The 21,359-nt window shown below is 36.5% G+C and overlaps 1 protein-coding gene and 1 non-coding gene across 2 annotated transcripts in view; both read left to right on the top strand.

Moving 5' to 3' along the window:
- LOC134679542 (protein madd-4) overlaps positions 1 to 21,359 on the top strand; it is a 425,780-nt gene that overhangs the window by 39,586 nt on the left and 364,835 nt on the right. The gene's annotated exons all lie outside the window — the stretch shown is intronic.
- Positions 7,007 to 7,078, top strand: Trnaa-ggc (transfer RNA alanine (anticodon GGC)). The gene has a single exon. It is a non-coding gene; the product is annotated as a tRNA-Ala (tRNA).

Raw genomic sequence — 21,359 nt, 5'->3', positions numbered from 1 at the left:
TCATATTAAATCAACTAGCTAGATTGCTCTGAAACTAACTTTGTACTTACAATAGAATAAGGTATAAATCTGGTCCTGTAATTAGTTTAATGTAGCTTCAGATGCCATAGTAAAAAAAAACACAGGGAATTTAAGTTTTTCATACAAGACTTGTTTTTGCTCTATTTCATTTGTTTTATAAACTTGAACTATACCTGGTGTGGCCTTGTAATATGAGCAAAAAATTAAACCGTAGGCTGTACTCCTCATACTGACCAACATTTGTTCAGCGACTTTTAAAAATAACTTGTGGTTTGATTTTTAATACATTTTAAAGTTTATTCTAAGACGCAATGTATTGCGAATTTTGTTATTTTTAAGGCGTGACAAGCAACGTCAATCACAATGATAATGGCGTGGCGATGACGTCCATTGAAGATAATATTTATTTTGTATGAAAAATAGGGAGTCTAAATACTTCATAATTTTTAAAAGTTGTTGAACAAAAGTGTTACCGTTTGAGGATTACAATCTATGTTTTAATTATTTGCTCGTGTTACAGGCCACACCCGGTATAAACTAATTTACAGGACTAGATATACCTGATGTCATTATATCACACACCAACCCCAGTGGTATTCTGTGCATTGTATGTACAAAATATCATTACAATTCAACACGTGGTTTTAAAATGCGAACGAAACTTCATTGGTATCGGAAGGTGAAATTCGGCCGAGCTTGCTGGCGACTCTTAAACATTTACTATAGCCACCCGCTCCGGCTTCACACGGGTTAGCAAGTTATACACCTAAACCTTCCTCAAGAATCACTCTATTGATAGGTGAAAATCGCATGAAAATCCGTTCAGTAGTTTTTAAGTTTATCGCGAACAAAAATATAAACACACAAACAGACGCGGCGGGGGAATGTCGGCCCGGTTCGAACTTTAAGATACGTCAAATATTACGGCTAAATACGATATGGATTAGATATGTCAGTGTCAAAAGTGACGTTTCTTCAAGCAAAAGTATCTATTCGTAATATGTGACGTATCTTAAAGTTCGAATCGGGCAGTTTGTTTTATAAGGTGTAGTGATTTTATGCTCGCTCTCACTGGGCCCCAACCCCGCTGAGTCATCGGGTCAGCTAATGTTGCCTGTTTTTGTGTACATTGCAAACCTAACAACCAAAAACGACGTATATTCACCCTATTATCATAGTACATTACTACAGAGGCCGGGACGAAAGGGGTTGCCGGCCGAAGACATATAGACGGCCGAGCGAAGCGAGGCCGGATAGGTCTGAGCGCGGGCAACCCCATTTCCCGCCGAGGTATGTATAGTGCTTTTCTCAAACATGCAATGAAATAAATAAATAAAAAATCCACGAAACCCAAGTTTTATTTATAAAAAAAAACTAAAAGTAAACTACACCCAAAATATAACCAACACGTACCTATATCATTATCACTCGTATGTTTTACACGAGTCGTGTATTTTTACTACCCGTATATTTTCATGTATCTTTGATTTTTTCGCCTTGTATCCGTCTGACTGTCGTTTTCGTCACATAAGTCTTTCATGTTGATATCATGTTTCACATACATCGTTGCTTTATGCATGGAGTAAATAAGTATAATTTCCACAGTGTTGACGAATTTGTAGTTACATTCATTTAAAATATGCCACAAAACTGTTTCTAATAAACTGTAAGCCATTTTTCTTAGTTTCTCAAATAATAAAATTGCCATAAGCAACCATATACATACTTCGGCTTTGACTTGGCGGCAGAGGCAGCAAGTTATTTAAAATAAATTCTGCTTACGCTGCCAATTCCAACACCTACGATTACAATTAATATTAATTTCATTATTTCGTCGGAACTCATATTAAAGTAAAAAAATCAACAACGCACCATAAATCCAATAAAACAGAATGAATACTTTTCAACTTTACCTCCATAACAATTTAAAAAATATAACTACGCGTGTTTGAGTAGACCTTTTTACCGCTAACGTTTAGATGAAAAATTTTAAATGTTTTTATTTGTGTAGTTAAATTTATAATTTAAAATTATAGAATGTATTATTTATTAAGTTCAAGTTGATTTTATACAAATAAAACTGCAAATTATAGCAAACATTGTTTTTTGTTTTTTTTTTTATAGGCGCAGTGGCAGAGTGTCATTACGAACCATAAAGTATACTACTGTACTGCCTCTAGTTTTTTTTAATGGATGAATGCCATGATGCTGTGTCACAAATATCTGTGAAATGAAAATTAAAAAAGAGGACTTTGCCGGCCTAGGCCTGCAAGATTTGTATGAAATTCCATTATCTACCTTTTGTCCTAGCCGCACCTGAAACGTCATACTTCGCAGCCTATTATAAGGAACATAACATCAATATTTCATTGCATGTTTGAGAAAAATCACTTACGCCCTTTTAATCTAAATAAACACTTGGATCCAAGCAAAAATGACTTATAAATCTATAAATGTTATGGCACTTATGCCTTTTTACAATTACTAAATACTCTATTTGAAACAGTTCATTTTGTGCTATTTACTTATTCAAGCAATTTTCAAGTGCTAACAACTGACCACAGTTGTCTCTTTTATACTGTAGTAAATAAAGAGGGATGGACAAAGAGGGTTGGAAGTTTATAAGGGTCAATATAATTTAATAAGGGTTAATTTAATTTCCTTGTTAATTGAGCGAAAATGTTAGTATTGACTTGGCCAGAGTATTTTGAATATTACCTAACCTTCGAAATGGGCTCCAATGTAATAAGTAGGTATGTATAATGAAGATAATTTTCTGTGAAATATTGAATTTGAGTTTTTTTTGTATATATCGGCGGCCGATCGTAATACCAGGCCGATAGTAAAGTTCTTGTGTAATGTTTTGACGGTGGTCATATTAAACCAATAGATTAGGTACAATAGGTTCATTAGGTCGCTTCAGATGCCCGAAGGGCAAACTGTCCAGAAATAGGACCCCGCGTAGCGGGGCTCCGTCGACCCATGGAACGAATCAAAGATTTTCACGTTTCACGATATGCCTAGGAATTTCACGATCTGCCTGATCTTACGATCGGCCGATGACGTGATGTTTTCCACGATTACGATTACGGTATGCCTAATTTCATGATCTGCTTGATTTTAATACGATCGGCCGCCAACATATAGATGACAAAAATAGCATTTTGTGACAATAATATTGTAAACTGAAATAGATGTCATATATATTAAAGAAAAGCCCTCCAATGGCCGAAGCCTGCACCGGACTGGCACGAGCTTACGCGGCTGACGCATCTGTCACTATCACACTAATAGAGTGATAGAGAGACAAAGCTTCGATGGCGAAGCGCAAGCGATTGGCACCTTGGCTAGGCCGCCAGCTATTTGAATTTCGTAGTTAATCAGATCAGCCAATTTAGGCAACGGCCGATAAATCGGCGCCTAATAAGTCGCGTCGATACGTCCCGTGCAGTGAGGCTGGAATTCAGTGTGAAACAAATGACTGTTAACAGCACATCGCTAGTGATGTGCCCGTGATCGATAAATGTAAGAGATTTGTAAAAAAGAAATCGGGTTTGAAGGCTTCAAGTAGGTACATACATTTATATCTATCTTTATAACGAAGGGTACTATCAATGTTTAAAGGAATTTTGAATGTTCTGAAACAAAGATTTTTCAAAAACGTCACATTGACAATAACATATCCGATCCTTATCGTATCTTTAGCAAATTTTTGACGTAAGTAGTTTAAAGTTCGAACCAAGCCGTTATACCTAGGTAATCTAAATAAATATCACTCAGTATCATTAAAATATTACACATATTTTTATATGCGCATTTGAAAACGGTAGGTAGTTATAGTCACCTGAATAGAGAAAAGTGAAAAAATTTCGTAATAAATGTCATGTTGTCATAGAAATTTCATTTTAATGATGACATTGATTCACTTTTGTATTGCAAATGCTAAGATGCAAATCGAGTTAGTGTGGTCCGACTTTAGCTGCCACACAAACTTTTTACTTAGGTAACTTTTTTACCGATACATCGCCATCCCTATTCCTCGTGGAATTCGAAAAAAGAACACCTTATTTTTCCTCCTGCCAGCCTCATTTCGACGAGCAAACAAGTGCGAACCAGGGCCACTTGTGTTTTTCCCGCTTTTTTATCGTCTAAAGATTTTTTTCTCAAAACGTTTCTTTTGTGTGGCATGAGCGTTTCTTATTGTGTCTCCCGTAATGCGTTGGAATCTTGGAATATCTTTGTGTTGCATTTTTAGGTATCGGAAAATACATTTAGCCGGTATAACGGTAACATTCAAATTCAGATTGCACCAATGTTATTCCTGCAGTATCACAGACATTACAGTGCAACATTGTTGCCGCAAATGTCAAAAATCCGGACATCGACATTCATTTTGAAATTTCAGCAGAAATGTAGAAACTTCGTGTCACAATACTGCAGCAATATGCTTTACTGCCGACTGCATTACTGAAGCTATCATTATGAATATAATATTTTGTTGTATTTTAGTATTGGGGCGACATAACTGCTGAAAATAGCAAAATCAGTGTTGAGGGCCACATATATGACACAACCTTGCATTTGGCACCAGTGGTGTCGAGCCACAATACTGCAGCAGTTTTTTTGTTAAATTGTGTTGTGCAGTAAAATTAATGAATAACTAAATAAATAAAACATTTTGTGAATCTATTTTTGGGCCACCCTGCAATGAGTTAACGAAGGTTATCCCTGGAAGCGGTCCAATTAAGAAAATTTAAAATAGACAGAAGAATTCAATTTAGAGTTCTGGTTTAAATCAAAGAGTTTTGTAAAAGTGGGTTAATATTATTCAGTAGAAAAGAACGTCTTGAAAGAGCCTGGGGTTTTATGGTAATCCTTTGCAATATGGTTACTTTCAGGTTTAGACTACACCAGCATTACTGCTGCAGTATCGCAGCGCGTCATTACTGCTTGCTGCCGCAAATTTAAAAAATCCGAGCAGCAACATGGATTTTGTATTTTGCAGTCGCAGTGCAGTCGACTGCATTGCTGCAAGGAACGGCAGATGGGTCGTTTTATCGTGGCATTTATATTAAATTTGACATTTGCTGCAGTATTGCAGCGTGAGATTACTGCCGACTGTATTGCTGGCGCAAATATAAAAATTGATGTTAATGCCCGGATTTTTGTCATTTGCGGCAGCGATGCAGTCGGCAGCAATGACGCGCTGCAATACTGCTGATGTGTTCTGAATCCGAACGGTACGTTTATGGAAATCCGTTGCAATATAGTTACTATTACTTTATTAGAGATGAAATTAAAAATGCCTTGGTGAGAGTAAAATTGAAAATAATAGAGGAACGCCAACTTAACTGAGCTTAACTTGATTTTTATGAAGTTTTAATATGGCAAGAAGCAAGTTGCTAAGGTAATTTAATAAGGTACAGCCGACAACAAAAGCTAAGCGGTTAAGATTCAAAATTATCTGAACACAAAATATTAAAATCTTTATTGTTCCTACACACAGCTGTAAAAGTGCATACCTCCTTTATAAATGAATTCCAATGCACTACTGCAGTTTTGGTACCATAACTTATGTATGTATGGAGTGAGCACTCTATTCTTACTTTAGTTCTCTATGGCCAAGGTGGCATTCGCTTGCGCTACGACAAGGAAACGCTTTTTTATCTGTCTCACTCTTCCATATTAGTGCGACAGTCGGCGCGATTCGGGAAATGAATTAGACATTCACTAGATATGAAATAGTAACGATATGTGACGTTCCACGGCAAAAGGTACCCTATGGCGGTTAGCGCTTACGCTATTATTAACGTCGCTCCAATATTATTGCGGCCATAAGGTACCTTTTGTCGTGGAACGTCACATATCGTTACTATTACATATCTAATGGTCTAATTCATTTCTCGAATCGCGCCGAGTGATATTTGCGTTTTGATCGTTACGGAGCGTAAGCGATTGTCTTGTTGGCTAGCCGCCAGAACGTATAACACGTATAATATACAGGATGAACTTGAACTGTACGTAAATGACACGTGAAATATTAACGAGTCAACTGGCATTCGTGTTCATATTTTAGTAGGAATGAAGCTACTAGCGACATCTCGTAATGAAGTAGAATATTTGATTACATTTGGCATACATGGTTGTTAAAAGTTTTATTCAATACTCGTATACATACATATAAGTACTACATTGTAACTCTCATTGTGCCTTCTTAGGGGTGGGTATGATGACACAATATGTTGAATTTTATAAATAATAAAATACAGTCGAACAGATAGAAAATTTATTACAATATGTTGTACACTTCAAAATAGATGGAAATCTAAATAAAATACAAGACCTCGTCATAATTTCAAGTAGAGAATGTATTCTAGAGGCCAATTCGAATTTCAAACATCAAAATGTTATAGTTTATATAGTTATCAGTTTGCTTGTACTTGTCTATAATGTCTATAGGTAAAAGTACATGTATTGGCGCGCGAGACGCACGGGCGACTGACATCATTTAGATTATTATTTGATGTAACAATGCAATTTTTAATTGGCATCTACATAAATCTTCACCTTGCCGTCGAGGATTATTAGAATTTGAAAATGGAAATCTGACGCTAGACACCCTGTATGATGGACTTAAAACGTGTGTTAAATAGAGCACCATTTAGATTGATCTGCTCTCCCTTTCGTTTCAAGTTGGCTAACTCTACCCTTTGTCACGCTCGTATACTGTAGAGTTAATATTACAATGTAGAGCTCCCTAGAGCACCGTAACTTGGCTTTACGGCTGATTATAAAACAACTTACAATTCTGTAGGGCTTACGAATAATGATATTCAAATAATACTTTTGTTTACTTTAGTATGATTTACAAAAAAAAAATCAAAGGTGGTCTCAGAGGTGGTCAAAGGTTGTGAACCTTAGAATGTAGATGTCGTTAGTGACGTTGTCACAGTTGCAAAGACTAAATTCGCGTTGATTGACGAAAGGTCAGTTGGCGGAACTGGTAACGCATTGGACCGGCAATCCAAGGATGTGGGTTCGAGTTCCACGTTGGCCAGAGTTGATCGTTGATTTTTTCACTGTAATTGACATCAGTATTTACATTGAATAATTTTACGGTTTATGGCTCCTCTATACGATGGGCCAACGCCGGCCACTCCAAGGGACGCAGCAATGCGGTAGAATGAGATAGCAATATCACTTGCTCCCTCTAACATACAAATGCGTCCCTTGGAGTGGCCGGCGTTGGCCCATCGTGTAGATGAGCCATTACACTCACTTGTTTTTAGTCACTCGCGCGACATGTTCAGTTTAAATTCGATCTGTATTTAGAATTTATAGATTACAAAAAAATATGTAAAGTAAGCAAAACTATTAGCTTATAGCACCCCTGCATTAAAATGTACAAATATCCAGGGATACAGTCACCTGCAATAATATGTTGCATAACGAAGGTCGCAAAAATATCTTACACGATCTTATTTGTAGAGCCATAAGAGCGTGTCACATATTTTTGCGGCTTTCGAAGAGTAACATATCATTGCAGGTGACTGTACTAAAGCTAATAGTTTTGCTGACTGTACATTATAGCTTCTGCCCGTGACTTCATCTGCGTAGGGTGATGATGATTGATCAAAACTATCCAATTTCCTTTCTCTGGCCTCAGAGTATGTCCATACCAAATTTCAACTAAATCAGTTCAGCGGTTTAAGCGTTAAGAGGTAATTAATACACAGAGACAGACAGACAGTTACTTTCCCATTTATGTATTCAACGTATGTAACTTCATACAATGAAATTTCGACGTACATTTAACTTTGAACTAGTTCTAAACTCACTTTCTAGTTATCGCGCGTTAGACTTCTAACACACAGCCGTATTCAAACAATGAGATACGTCAAATACTAAATATTGAAACGATATGGATAGGATATGCCAGTGTCAAACAAGTATCACAATTGACGTTTCTTCAAATAAAAACGTCCTTTTTGACACTTGTTTGACACTGACATATCCAATCCATATCGTTTCAATATCTAGTATTTGTGATCTATGTAACGGACTTACAAACCAAGCTTGTTTCAACTCCATTCCTGTTTGACTCGGCCAAACAAAGCCAGAGCATACAACAGTGTACAACAACGTACAATAGCGTACACTACTGTACACCGCATAACACTGTTAATTGTTCTATTGGCTTGCTACATGAAAACCTACATAGACATCCTAAACTGTGGATGCATTTGCAAAAGCAATCTTATTACAATTGCATTAGGTTTAAATTTCAACAATTTTAGTCGTGTAATTAAATAGAAATAGTTGTAAGTCGAAGAACACTTCCATGTAAAATGCAATCTTATTATTAAAGCATTTAAGTCTTTATCAAATTGATGGCATTTCGCATTGAGCTTTTCTTATACGAGTTGAAATATGGTATTGTCTTGCTACGAGATTGCTACACGCGTAGCACGCTACGGCGTAGATCAAGCATTGTTGTATTCAATTAAATATTATGTTATGTGTATGAAATAACTAAAAATTAAAAAAAAAAACAATGCAATGAAAAGTTTTGATAATATACGTCTTAGAACCACCACTAGAACATTTGCTTTCAAATAAAAAAAACCGCATCCAAATTTGTTCACCTGTTTAAAAACTACGGTGTCACAGACAAACATACCTACATAATACATATTATTATAGTGGTCAAACTTATTAACACCCCTCTTTTGCGTCGGAGGTTCAAAAATTTAAGTAACCGGTTTTATATTGAAATAAATATGTCTGAGTCTTACATGAGTTTAGTATTAATTTTAAAATACCTACTTGCACCTAAATTCATTAAATTAGTGATTGCTTTAAAAAAAATAAAAAAAATTTGGCATACCTAAACGCTCCTTGGTCTCTTTACTAGCCCAAATAAAAAAAAAACACCAGTAAATTTCGTACGGGTAAATATAGCTGGTCAAGCAAATCTTGTCAGTAAAAAAAGGCGCGAAATTCAAATTTTCTATGGGACGATATCCCTTCGCGCCTACATTTTTCAAATTTGCCGCCTTTTTCTACTGACAAGATCTGCTTGACCAAGTATACATACATGATACAATACATAATAATACTTTTGCAACTAAATGATGAAAATAATTTCATTCGTTAAATAATAATATGTAGTTGAAAAAGACATTTCAGTCCATTTTAATTCAACATTTTAAAATGGAAACTCGATTTTCATATTACAGTGAAACCTGGTTAATTGGCACCTGGATAAATGGAAAACCTCAATAATTGCAACCAAAAGTCCGGTCCCGGTCCCTTGAGACCAAAAGGCCTCTATAATTGAAATTTTGGAACCTCTATAATTGCAATTTAGATTTTAGTGCTTTTCGTAATTTTGCCTCTATAATTGACCACATCGCAACTTATCATCATCATCATTAGGCCTTGTGCATCTTTACAGATGATTTAAGCAGCATCTATGACTTATTAACTAGCGACAGCGTCGCTCGTGGCTATATAACCCGATCCTTGAACGGCACAGTCGCCCACATTTGTGACAAATAAAAGTGCATTGAGGATCTGCATCGAGGCGACCCTCATCGCGCATGTGTTTCATTGCCCGTTTTCGGGCCAAGTCTTGAAACCAGGACCTATCATGGGTTTCGCGACCTCTTAGAAGGCTGTTTCTCCACTCCACGCGGTTTAGAGCTAGGTCTTCCCATGAGTCGCAGTTGATGTTAAACGCAACCATGTCGCGCTTTGCGCAGTCCTTAAAGCGGAGTATAATTGACACTGTGCTAAAAAAGTCCGTTATTTTTGCTCTTGTTTTTACCTCTATTATTGAAACGAGTCTTGCTTATTACCTCTGTAATTGAAATAATGTAGTTGTATACAGCAAAAACAATATTTTAATAGCAATGATCATTTTATTTATATCTCCATCCAGAATTTATTTATTTATTGGGTATCTATCACAGCCTGTAGTAGGTGAAATAGTTTTGATCAATAAAAAACAAAGTGATTATGCTTTTTACATTCTAATAAAACTTTCTTCTACAATTCAAGGGAATTTTTTAAACCCAAATGATAAGAAAATAAAGTGGTAATTAATGTAGTGTAAAAGTGCAAGTATAGACGGAAGCAATATATAGAATGTAAGCGTGTAAATCTACTTAAAATGGTTATTTGCACCTCCATAAAAGAAATTTGTCAGAACGCAACCTCTATTAATGAAAACCTCTATAATTGACACAACGATTTTTTGAACCTCGTTAATTGACACGACCTGCTTAAATGAAAAACCTGGTTAATTGACAAAAATTGGCCGGTCCCTTGAGATTGCAATTATCCAGGTTCCACTGTATAATGAGAATATTTAATTTCTAGGTAGAAATGTTGGTTCACTAATGTCGAAATACTGCTTTGTTCTGAAAATAACATGTTTTATTTGCTTTCAGGTACGTTTTTCATCAGGATAATTATTGACAGGTAATAAGGTGAACGCTCCAATATTTCACATGATAACCAATACTTGACACTTTTTTATAATTATAACTTTAGTGCTATGCAACATGCAACTAATTGTAAGGTGCTTTCTGCCAATTATTAGATCGGTGTTTAAAGTTTTGTGTCATTTACCGACGGTAGGTTAGAGATTCTTTATATCGATGAAATTTGCTATATGGGGGTTTTCGGGGGCGATAAATCGATCTAGCTAGGTCTTATCTTTGGGGAAATGCGCATTTTCGAGTTTTTATAATATGTTTTCCGAGCGAAGCTTGGTCTCCCAGATATTATTATATTTATTTATACATGTATATATTTCGGGGATCTCGGAAACGGCGCTAATGATTTCGATGAATTTTGATACATGGAGGTTTTCGGGGGCGATAAATCGATCTAGCTACGTCTTATCTCTGGAAAAACGCGCTTTTTTGAGTTTTTATATGTTTTCCGTGCAAAGCTCGGTCTCCTAGATCTTCTTCTCTCTCCTGGCTTTTGTCCCAGTTTATTTGGGGTCAGCCCTCGCAGTAATCCTGTGCCACAGCTCACGGTTGTGGGTCTTCCAAGCTCCCAAAGCTCGGTCTCCCAGATATTTCCTCCCAAAACGCGTCAAATATTATTTCCGCTGTTTTACCTCGAAAGTATTTCCTTTCATCCCCGGAGTCAACAAAATGCCGCCACGCGATCTATCAAAGGCATAATCCGGCCCTAATTATTTTGTAAGACAATACCGCCCGCGTCATAGCAAATTCTTTGGCATGATGTCGTAAATATGTGACGCGACAGTGATTGAAACCAGAGAGCCTAAAGAAAGGACGCTTGGCATAAGGAATTACGTACTTTGAGCCGTCTCTTCCTATCTCTTTTGCACGCGTGTAATTACGACTATATTGCTGCCTGCCCATGATCAACTATGTGTGCCTGTCGGAGCGGGACAGTAATATAATTATGCGAATGAGATAGATATAGCAATAGGCGGGTCAATGCACTAAATTCCTTGTGCTAACCGTCCTTTCTTTACCACATACACATTGAAATTTCGTGTCGAATTACACTATTATATTATATTAATAACTCTTTATAATTGTTGTTGAACTTACATAATAATTCTTCTTCAGTGGATATAAAAATCACTCGTGACGGGAACAATAAATTATATTGCTATATGGGGTTTTCGGGGGCGATAAATTGATCTAGCTAGGTCTTATCTCTGGATAAAAGCGCATTTTAAAGCTTTAACTCGTATATTTATGTTTTAATATCTAAATGATGTCAGTCAACCGTGCATTTCGCCCGCATCGATACATGTACGGATAAATACAAGCGAACATCTCTGACATCATTGAAACATCATGTTGATGTCACCATGTTAAGTTTGAATTGATTTCAAGGTTCTAAGAAATACTTTCATGATCTAACTATGACCAACTTCAACTATGACGCCTCAAGTCAAAACGTCACTTCTCCAAACTCATTTCTAAGCAACATAAAACCTTTTGGTTTCAAAATTGGAGGTAATAAGAGGGTAATTAAGTCTTATCAGAGGTAATTAGCGAGACCAGCTCCAAAGTGCGAAATCTCATTATCACGATAATTTCTGGTTAAGTGCCGAATGGCTTCTAAGTGGTTCAGTAAGGTAATTACAAGTTTCATAGCGAAAAGACGTTCTTTGTGCACAATAGGGGAGACCGAGGTGAGTTGTGACATTGTCGATTTTTCGGAATCTATTAACTAAAAACTAGGTCGAAATAGCGCGCGTTTGTTAGTTCAAGTTGCGAGCTAACAAACGCACACTGTTGCGAGCTCACTAACAGTTATTAGATTCCAAAAAATCGACAATGTCACAACTCTCCTCTGTCACAACTCACCTCGGTCTCCCCTAGACTATTCATTCTTACCTAAGTATATTCTAACATCTACACACAGTGGCCAAAAAATAAGTGCATTTCCGTTGCCAGGGAGGTTTTGGGATTATACTGAGCAACTTTTACTATAAGACCAACCCCGAAATCTCGCATCTCAGCATGCACGGCTGTCGAGGACCAATGTTATTTATACTTTTACATTTTGTCTATTTTTTATGGTATTTTGTTTTACCTTTTGTTTTTAGTTGTCATTAAATGCTATGGTGAAAGCCCAGCTTTCTCGTTGCTCCCGATCTTTAGTAGCTATCGAAGTGTATATTGTCCTGGATTCCGGGACAACGACTTTCACTTCATTTTGCATGCATCAGTCAGCCTGAGCGATCTTCAAGTTTATTCTCAAAATTGCGATCTAAACAGTAACAAACACTTAAATCTGACTCACATTTTGCCCTTTTCTCACCCTGAACCTTTACCAAGCCAAAAATTAAACTAAAGAACAGAAAATAAACTGACAGTGTATTAAATTCTCTATTCTAAGCAATTGGAATATAATTTGGAGGCGAGATTGAGGATGACTCGAGTTTTTCACCGACCTCGCCGTGTTTGCTCGCTAAAGTTTTCTAATAAAAACCCGCTTAATGGTCCCGCGATGATCCAATATCGGCCAGTTCGCTGTTGGATAGACAGACGGACAGATGCTTCACTTTATGAATGTGATTTTTTTTAAGATTTCGTAAATTTTGACTCAACATCAATGCACATTTGCAGAAATGTACGTCAACAGTAAATTAGACAGATCTGACTTGCCAACTTTTACTATGACTTTAATAAGGAAATCGCGAAAAAAATAATAGAAAATGTCGGCTTCTGGGTGCGCAGCCAAATGATAGCCGTTTACAGAAAATGCAATTAAAACTCACACTTATTAATGGATGGAAATGATCACTTGACGTTAAATTTTTTCGTGGTTTCAATGTTACATGTTTTCGTCATATAAAAATAAATCTGCCATTTACTGATTGATAAAGGTTAGTCAAACCCTTCCTAACTTCAGTGATTTTGATAACAGATCCATAACAAATCAAAATTAGCTTATCTAAAAAAAACGCTTTGTAGCACTAGGAATTTCGTCCATTGTCCCGCCTGCTCCTCTTTATCGCTCGCGCGTCATTACGTACCTATTCGCGCCCATGATGACAGCGGTCAATGACACTGTGCGATCGGGATGGCAATACAATTAAGCGTGAGCGATAGAGACAAGAACAGGGGGATCAATGTACGAAATTCCATGGCCTAAGCGTCCTTTCTTTAAAAACTGACTCATCTATCCCGTGCTCTGTGCAAGCCGCACTCCACCACATCCTATTACTTTTGAATACCCCACTGCTGAAAAGGCGTTGTGATCTGCACTTTGAGATAAAATCTTTCATTCATGCCGCCTCGGGTTCATTTCTAAGGCTCGTATAAATTGCATTCAAATGCATTCAAGAAGTACGTAGCTTATTGTGTAGACATTCGATTCAAATCATAGGTTATTGGTTGACATTGCAGTGATGTTCATTTATTTATGAAAACTCGTTTGACTCTGTGACTACCACCAGTTTTGCACTACATAATCGCTAGGTAGGTATCGAGAATGTAAAATACTGCACAAAAATGAATAAAACTGTGTCTCGGAAAGTGTATTAATCGACGATCAAAATAATTATACAGGATTAAAGCGATTTTACCTAATTATGCATAAAATTACGTATTTTGTTGTGTAGGCTGCATTCACTATGCATTTAAGGGTTAAAACATTTACGCAGTCATCTGAAAGTTCTAAACAACATGTCAAAACAGCTTTCAAGTCAATTAATAACCCTTTTGTCGGTCCAGCCGTCATTAATTATCGCCGCCATATTGAAAACTTGATACCGACGTTTGGCAAGATTAGCTCGAGTAGGTACAGGTCCCATCAGATATATCGGAGCGGCCAAAGTGCTCACAAATATCGGAACACGCTTCTATTGTCCAGGCCTTAGAGTACATGTTCAAATTTTGTGAACACCTTGGCCGCTCCGATATATCTGATAGTGTACAATATTAGGTAGGTTTATTAAGTCGTTAAGATGCTGACACTTGGTGACCTAGAGATGGTTCTGACAGTTTGTATTTGATTAATAGAATCCGGTGTTATTTTGCGGAAATCAGTTTTAATTAAAACAGAAAATAATACTAATCTGCGAAATAATAACGCAGTGCTATTCAGTCAAGCAGTGCCAATGCCAATACTTTCTTGTGTATTTTTATATGCAATAAATGATCCCACACTCTCGGTGCGGATATAAATACAAAAATAATGCTTGCGAATTTTTCCTTTCTTCTTTTTACCTACACGCCTTAGGGAGTAAAAGCCGAAGTGGTAAATTTTTCCATATTTCCTTTAATTTAAAAACATTTCAAGAATTCAAAATCAATCGTAGTAGTAACCGATTTTATTAAATTAAAGATAGCAAGTATCACTATTCACTTTACAATACAAGTGCACTCGTCAAGCGCTGTCACCATAATGACCGCCTTTTGCGATCATCATGGCACCCAGAAACCGGACCGGAAACGAGTCGGATTGCCGCCTCATAATACTCTTCTGTGATTGGCTGGTTAGAAGCGGGCTGTCAAAACTGACACTAGTGTTGCTAGCCATAATAATTGTGACCAGAAGGTCGTTAAATATTAAATTATCATTAAAAATCATACCAATATTAGATTATCAATTAAAAATCATAACAAACATTTAAAGTAATTGTCAGATGATACCATTAGGGTTTTAGTTTAAGAAAAGTAATTAACAAAGTCAGCAAGTCGATTTTTTTCCGGCATTAAGTAAAAATATTATTCCAAATTAATGTTTGGTGAGATTGGAAAATAGCTTGTTTAATAAAAGAAATTCCCAGTTCAATATTGACGTTAATAAACTACTCCTTTGTATACCTTCCCCGACGCCAGGCGCATCGCTTCGAAAATATTAAAATTTCCAAACCGGCGAAAATCAATATGCCACTCGACTAACTAGGGTCCACTTAAACTTTACTGAATTTTCTAACTTAACTACATCCACCTGCCATCTGATTTACAACTTTATAGCTTCAGCATAAGGCCCTTATTGGTTTGGTGTAATTGGAAAATAGGTCGTTTATAAAAATGCCTTTAATGAAAGAACAGTGCCTATTCTGTCGGAAGGGTATTCTTTCAGACGATGGAGATTTTTTCAAGAGACTCCTTTGATAGCTTATACGTCAAGTGAAGTGGAAAAAAGTAGTCGTTATGCCACCGGATTTAGAGTTCATTTTGGCGCCGATTTTGTCGCCTTGTGTACCCTTAGTCCTAAGGTATTATGTCTCAGCGAGATAAGGGCATCAAAGACTTGTATTGTCTGAAAAACGTTGTTAAAGCGCGATTTTCGTTCGAGCTTTGGAAAGTTTTTAGGATATTTTATGAACCTGTCAAGATGAAGTGAAGTTTTGAATTAAATTGCGAAACTTATTTCTATTTAATTTTACTTCGGCTTTTGTAAAGCGACGTCTACATAACATCAACTTAATTGAATCAGGTTTTCATTTTTTTTTATTTGGTAAATGCTTTTCAATTAGGTATACATACCTATATAATTCAGTTTATATACGTCCCACTGCTGGGCACAGGCCTCCTCTGCACAGGTCTTGCGCAGGAGAGGAGGCCTGTGCCCAGCAGTGGTTTGCTCCTGCAGCAAATTTTATCGAAATCGTTAGTCTTTAAATAAACAAGAATTGCTTAGATATATACCAAAATCTAATAGGTTTCTTATACAAACAAATATCTAGGCAAACTTCGTATATCAAAAGTTTCACAATAAATTAAAGTCATTACATTAGCCACCCAAAACTTTATACGTCTTCATTCTGAAAGTCACACACCACGTTATTAGGGCAAATGTAACTTATAATACCTACAATATTAGGATGTTATTGAAAACTGAGCCTAATTCGGTAGAAAATAAGATTTGTAGTTGTTTAACTAACAGGTTTCTTTGAAGGTGATTTAGAAATCACTTTCAGGCTTTTGTTTGTTAAATATAAACACATTAATATCTGGGAGCTTTGCTCGGAAAACATAAAAACTCAAAAATGCGCGTTTTTTCAAATCATAGACCTAGCTAGATAGATTTTACGCCCACCTGTATGGAATTCCTGAAATTTATTTATTTAAAAGGTGTACAATGAAACCTGGTTAATTGGCACCTGCATAAATGAAAAACCTCAATATTGCAACCAAAAGTCCGGTCCCGGTCCCTTGAGACCAAAAGGCCTCTATAATTGAAATTTAGGAACCTCTATAATTGCAATTTCGATTTTAGTGCTTTTCGTAATTTTGCCTCTGTAAAATGAAACTTAAATTATTTTTATGTCACCTTAAAATTCAATATATGTACTGCAATTTACATGTGAAAATCACTACGCGTATCTTTTCAATGCACATTCATATCATAACATCACCATAGTTACTGTTGGCTTATACACGTACCTTATTGCAAATAAATAAGGTCCATCGATGCAGTTAAGAGTAGCTGTACAAGGAGCGCAGAACCCTGGGGGAGGTGATAAATCCTCCCCAATAGTAAAGCGGGGTAGTAAAAGTGCTCTTCCATTTATGATACATGAAAATTCGTCTAGGGAATGAGCTCTTTGTACTATACGTGATGTTTGAGGTAGATATGACTTTGGATATTCGTGTTCAAATAGTAATATGTGAGGTACCTATTGAAAAAAGGTGATATGACAAAGACTGGGAAATAGGGGATTTACGGTCGAGAGTGATATACATTTTTTGGTTACACAAATTCATTGAGATATTATTACTATACCTAGTAGAATGAAATTATCGCAATCGCAACCTGCACTGAGAGAAAAGTACAACAAAAATACACTGTTGTTACCGGGTTCTATTGTAACACTAAAATTTCTTTGTAATTTTACATGTATGTAAGATGTATGGTTATTGGTGCAATAAAGAATATTTACTTACTTACTTACTTACACTGAGAATTACAAAAATAAACTTAATCCGGGGACAAGGAGAGTTAACTAATAGGAACAAATAGACTTTTGTAATTTCTATTAGTTCTTGCAATTTCTATTATCTGTTTGTTGAAATTATATTTGGGATTACTGAGCTGTTTGTGGAAATAAATAAACTTTACAGAAATAGTGAAACGTCCATAATTATTACTAAAACTTCATTTTTTCCCCCAGTACAGAACTGTTTTTTAATTCCTGGTGATGATTTTTCTCTCAGTGTGTGCGCGCGCAGTAAAATTCATGGCGCTTACTCGATTAGGTCGAGACTAATCGAATCGAGCCGCACGCACCGCTTCTTTGGTTTGTTGTCAAAACAACAATCAACTCATGGCGCAAAATACTGGTTCTATGTGCCGGTTCTATACATTAGTTCAATGCATGAAATCGGCAATTTCTATCCAGAAGACCAATTAGGACGGTACACTTTGAGATCATAATAAAATTGACCTTTTATAAATCCTACTGCACTGACGTAAAGACACCGATGATTTATATTAGGCCAAAATGTATGTTCAAGGTTACCTCAGAAGATATCACTACACCTTATAAAACAGTCCCCCGCCGCGTCTGTCTGTGTGTATGTTCGCGATAAACTCAAAAAGTGAACGGATATTCATGCCGATTTGACCTATAAATAGAGTGATTCTTAAGAAAGGTTTAGATGTAAAATTTGTTAGGGTTTTGTGTAACCCGTGCGAAGCCGGGGCGTGTCGTTAGTTGATTAATATTCGGGGCTCTCGTTCGGGGCTTCAATGTCCGACATATTTCTCTTGGGAATATGTAGACAGGTGGATTAACTAATAATGTCATGTTATACGGTTTTATGATTGAAACATTTTGCTTACAATATAGGGAAAGGTGGAAGATACTCCACCGACAAGGGAATAACTCGCCTTTGGTTAGTTAAAAATTTTGGTGGTGGTTTGTTATTATTTATTTTTGCAGTGGGTGGGAAGAAACATTTAAATCATGCAAAAAATACGCAAGTAAGTATTTATACTATATGTAGGTATAAGCTATATGTAGGTACCCGTTTTACCACTAATCAGTGTGTACCCGTTTTACCACTAATCAGTGTGTACCCGTTTTACCACTCAATCGTTTTATCAGTCAATCGACTAGCATGTTATTTTTACGCGGATTATTAGCTACTTTTGAGTAACGTCTCGAAGCCTTACGTACGAATAAATAGTAAGAATATATATGGCTATATGCTACTCAATTAAATTCACGCCATCGGCAATATAATTACATCGCTCTGTGTCGGGAACTATCTAATTTGACTAAGACCGATATCAAGTTATGTCAGCAATATAACTGTGGGTCTCAAGGTCACATATTAATATTAATACCTCAGGCAATGAACGGAATTTAGACCATACAAATATTATTAACTACATGAATTATCTGTCAGCAGCAGAAGTTGCTAAGCGGGCGAGGTGGTCAAAATTACCTTGACACGCTCTTATTCTCTTAACAATAAAGTCGCGTCAAGATCATTTTGGACACTTTGGCCGCTTAGCAAATTCTGCTGCTGACTGTACAAGGGACCTTCGGTATGCCGTTTAACTGAGGCGGTCGGTAAGAAATTACTATGGTCTACGGACTAGTTGAAGACATTGTCATGGCTTTAGGTGTGTGTTCAGATATTTTTGAGCACCTCGGCCGCTCCGATATATCTGATGGCGACTGAACCACAGAATAAATAATAGTATACTAGGTACAGAAGACTCACTCTCTAACAAAACGCGTCTGTTACGATCAGCACAGATATGTCTGCTAGGTGGCGCCAGCGCCACGCGCGGCTTATGGCTTTCCCCAAAATTGGGGTGGAAAGGGTGTACTTTTATAGTTAGTTTTTTTTAGCATTAGAAATAAGGTAAACAATCTTGATGTGTCTTTTAATTGAAAAACACATTTTAAAAATAAGTTACGGCAAATATGTAACAATTATGAATCTAATACGATCTTTTATATTCTTCTGCTTTCATAAGTAATAGTTATTGATTTTTAAAAAGCGTTTTTCAATTAAAAGTCATGTCAAGATCGCTTTCCTTCTTGCAAGTTCTTTCTAATGCTAAAAAAAACGAACTATAGCTACCTGTAGCAAAGCGACGAAATCGCGGAGTGAGCCACGCCTGACTGTATACTATCTAAGAAATAATATATAAATATATAATCAGTTGTTCTATGGATCCTGTTTATACGCAACGAAACATGAATCATGAAAATATTACATAATTGATATTGAAACGTTATCCTTAATAGATACAAAATGACGCAAGGCTAAGAGTAATATATCGTTAAATATTGGTTGGTTCTGAAGCATTATTGGCTTCGTGTCAACATTATTATACCTTATGTTTGCATTGAGGAACATTAGGGTAGATTTATTACCTAGGAGTAGAATACACAGTATTGCTAAATTGTATACCGGGTGTGGCCTGTAATATGAGCAAAAAATTTAACTGCAGGCTGTACTCCTCATACTGAGCAACATTTGTTCAGCGCCTTTTAAAAATAACATGTGGTTTGATTTTTAATACACTTTAAAATTTATTCTAACACGCAATGTATTGCGAATTTTGTTATGTTTAAGGCGTGACAAGCAACGTCAATCACAATAATATGGCGCGGTGATGGCGTAAAAGTTGTTGAACAAAAGTGTCACCGTTTGAGGAGTACAATCTATGTTTTAATTGTTTGCTCGTGTTACAGGCCACACCCGGTATATCTTAGCGGGTAATCATGGCGAATGACATGTTATATTGAAAGTTGAAAAAAACACATTTTCTCTCTATCTACCGAAAATAAATTTTCACTTAAAAATCTGGTTTCGGGACAAGAGTTTATTGACGTTTTTTTTGCGGTCAAAATTATTCATCGCGGTTTTTGTAGCGATAGCGGCGACACGGAGCCGTGTTCTGATTAATAACAGGTTATGAATTTGTTACGCTAATTTTAACGCTTGGTGTTGTAAATATCACCTATGTACTTTACATTAGCCACTGTGAAAGCTCAAATCGTTCAATACTCAAACCATCACCACACATGTTTTTAGAAAAACAACTTACCTATTTATCATGTCATGTCATATCATGTCACTTTATCATGTCACTTTATCATGTCACGCGCGATAAACACGTGCCGCTGCGACAGAACTAATCAAGGACTAAACCTCTAAAATCGTTCAACTCAGACCCACCGCATGTTATTAGAACAAAGCTTATTTGCGGTTCCTTCGGATCCGGGAAAGTCCGACGGATTTAATACTTAGGAATTAAGAAAACATCACAACCTTAGCCAAATGAACTCCAACTTTATTCACTTAGGTTAAGGTTGAAATTCGACTGGGAAACGGTTGATTGAAAAATTTAAGCATTGTTAAAGAAAATTAGACTTTAGCGGCGTGGTTTTAAGGTTGGAATTACAGTGGGTGTTGGTTGGAAAATTGAAACGTCTCCTTTTGGGTTTGCGTGCGTCGGAGGCGTTTTTGGCGATGGTTAATTGTTTTTGATAGGTGTTCATTGTTATCCGTTGTTTGTAAGAATTGAATTTGTATCTGAAGGGACAATGTCAGTCAAAAACCTAGTAAATACCTAAGTAGGGTGACTGTTATAGTGATAGGCCACTACATAGTAATTGACCACTCTTAATGTGCAAAGTTCTATTTGCTTGTCTCTTTCTGTTTTGTTTCTCTTCTTCCCTACCTAGATATAATGTTTCGTAAATTTTCATGCTAAATTTACTATGTATTTGGTAAGTACCTAATTTTTGTGGCGCTGATACTCAGTATTTGATACCTACAAGTATCATGGCGTAATCTGAGTGTCCTGAGAGCCTCAAAGGGTCTAACGTTCCCTAGATAGCTTAGTGC

The sequence above is a fragment of the Cydia fagiglandana genome, chromosome 2, assembly GCF_963556715.1.
Source record: "Cydia fagiglandana chromosome 2, ilCydFagi1.1, whole genome shotgun sequence".
NCBI lineage: Eukaryota > Metazoa > Arthropoda > Insecta > Lepidoptera > Tortricidae > Cydia > Cydia fagiglandana.
The sequence above is the reverse complement of the archived record's forward strand: the minus strand, read 5'-3'. Positions and strand labels throughout refer to the sequence as shown.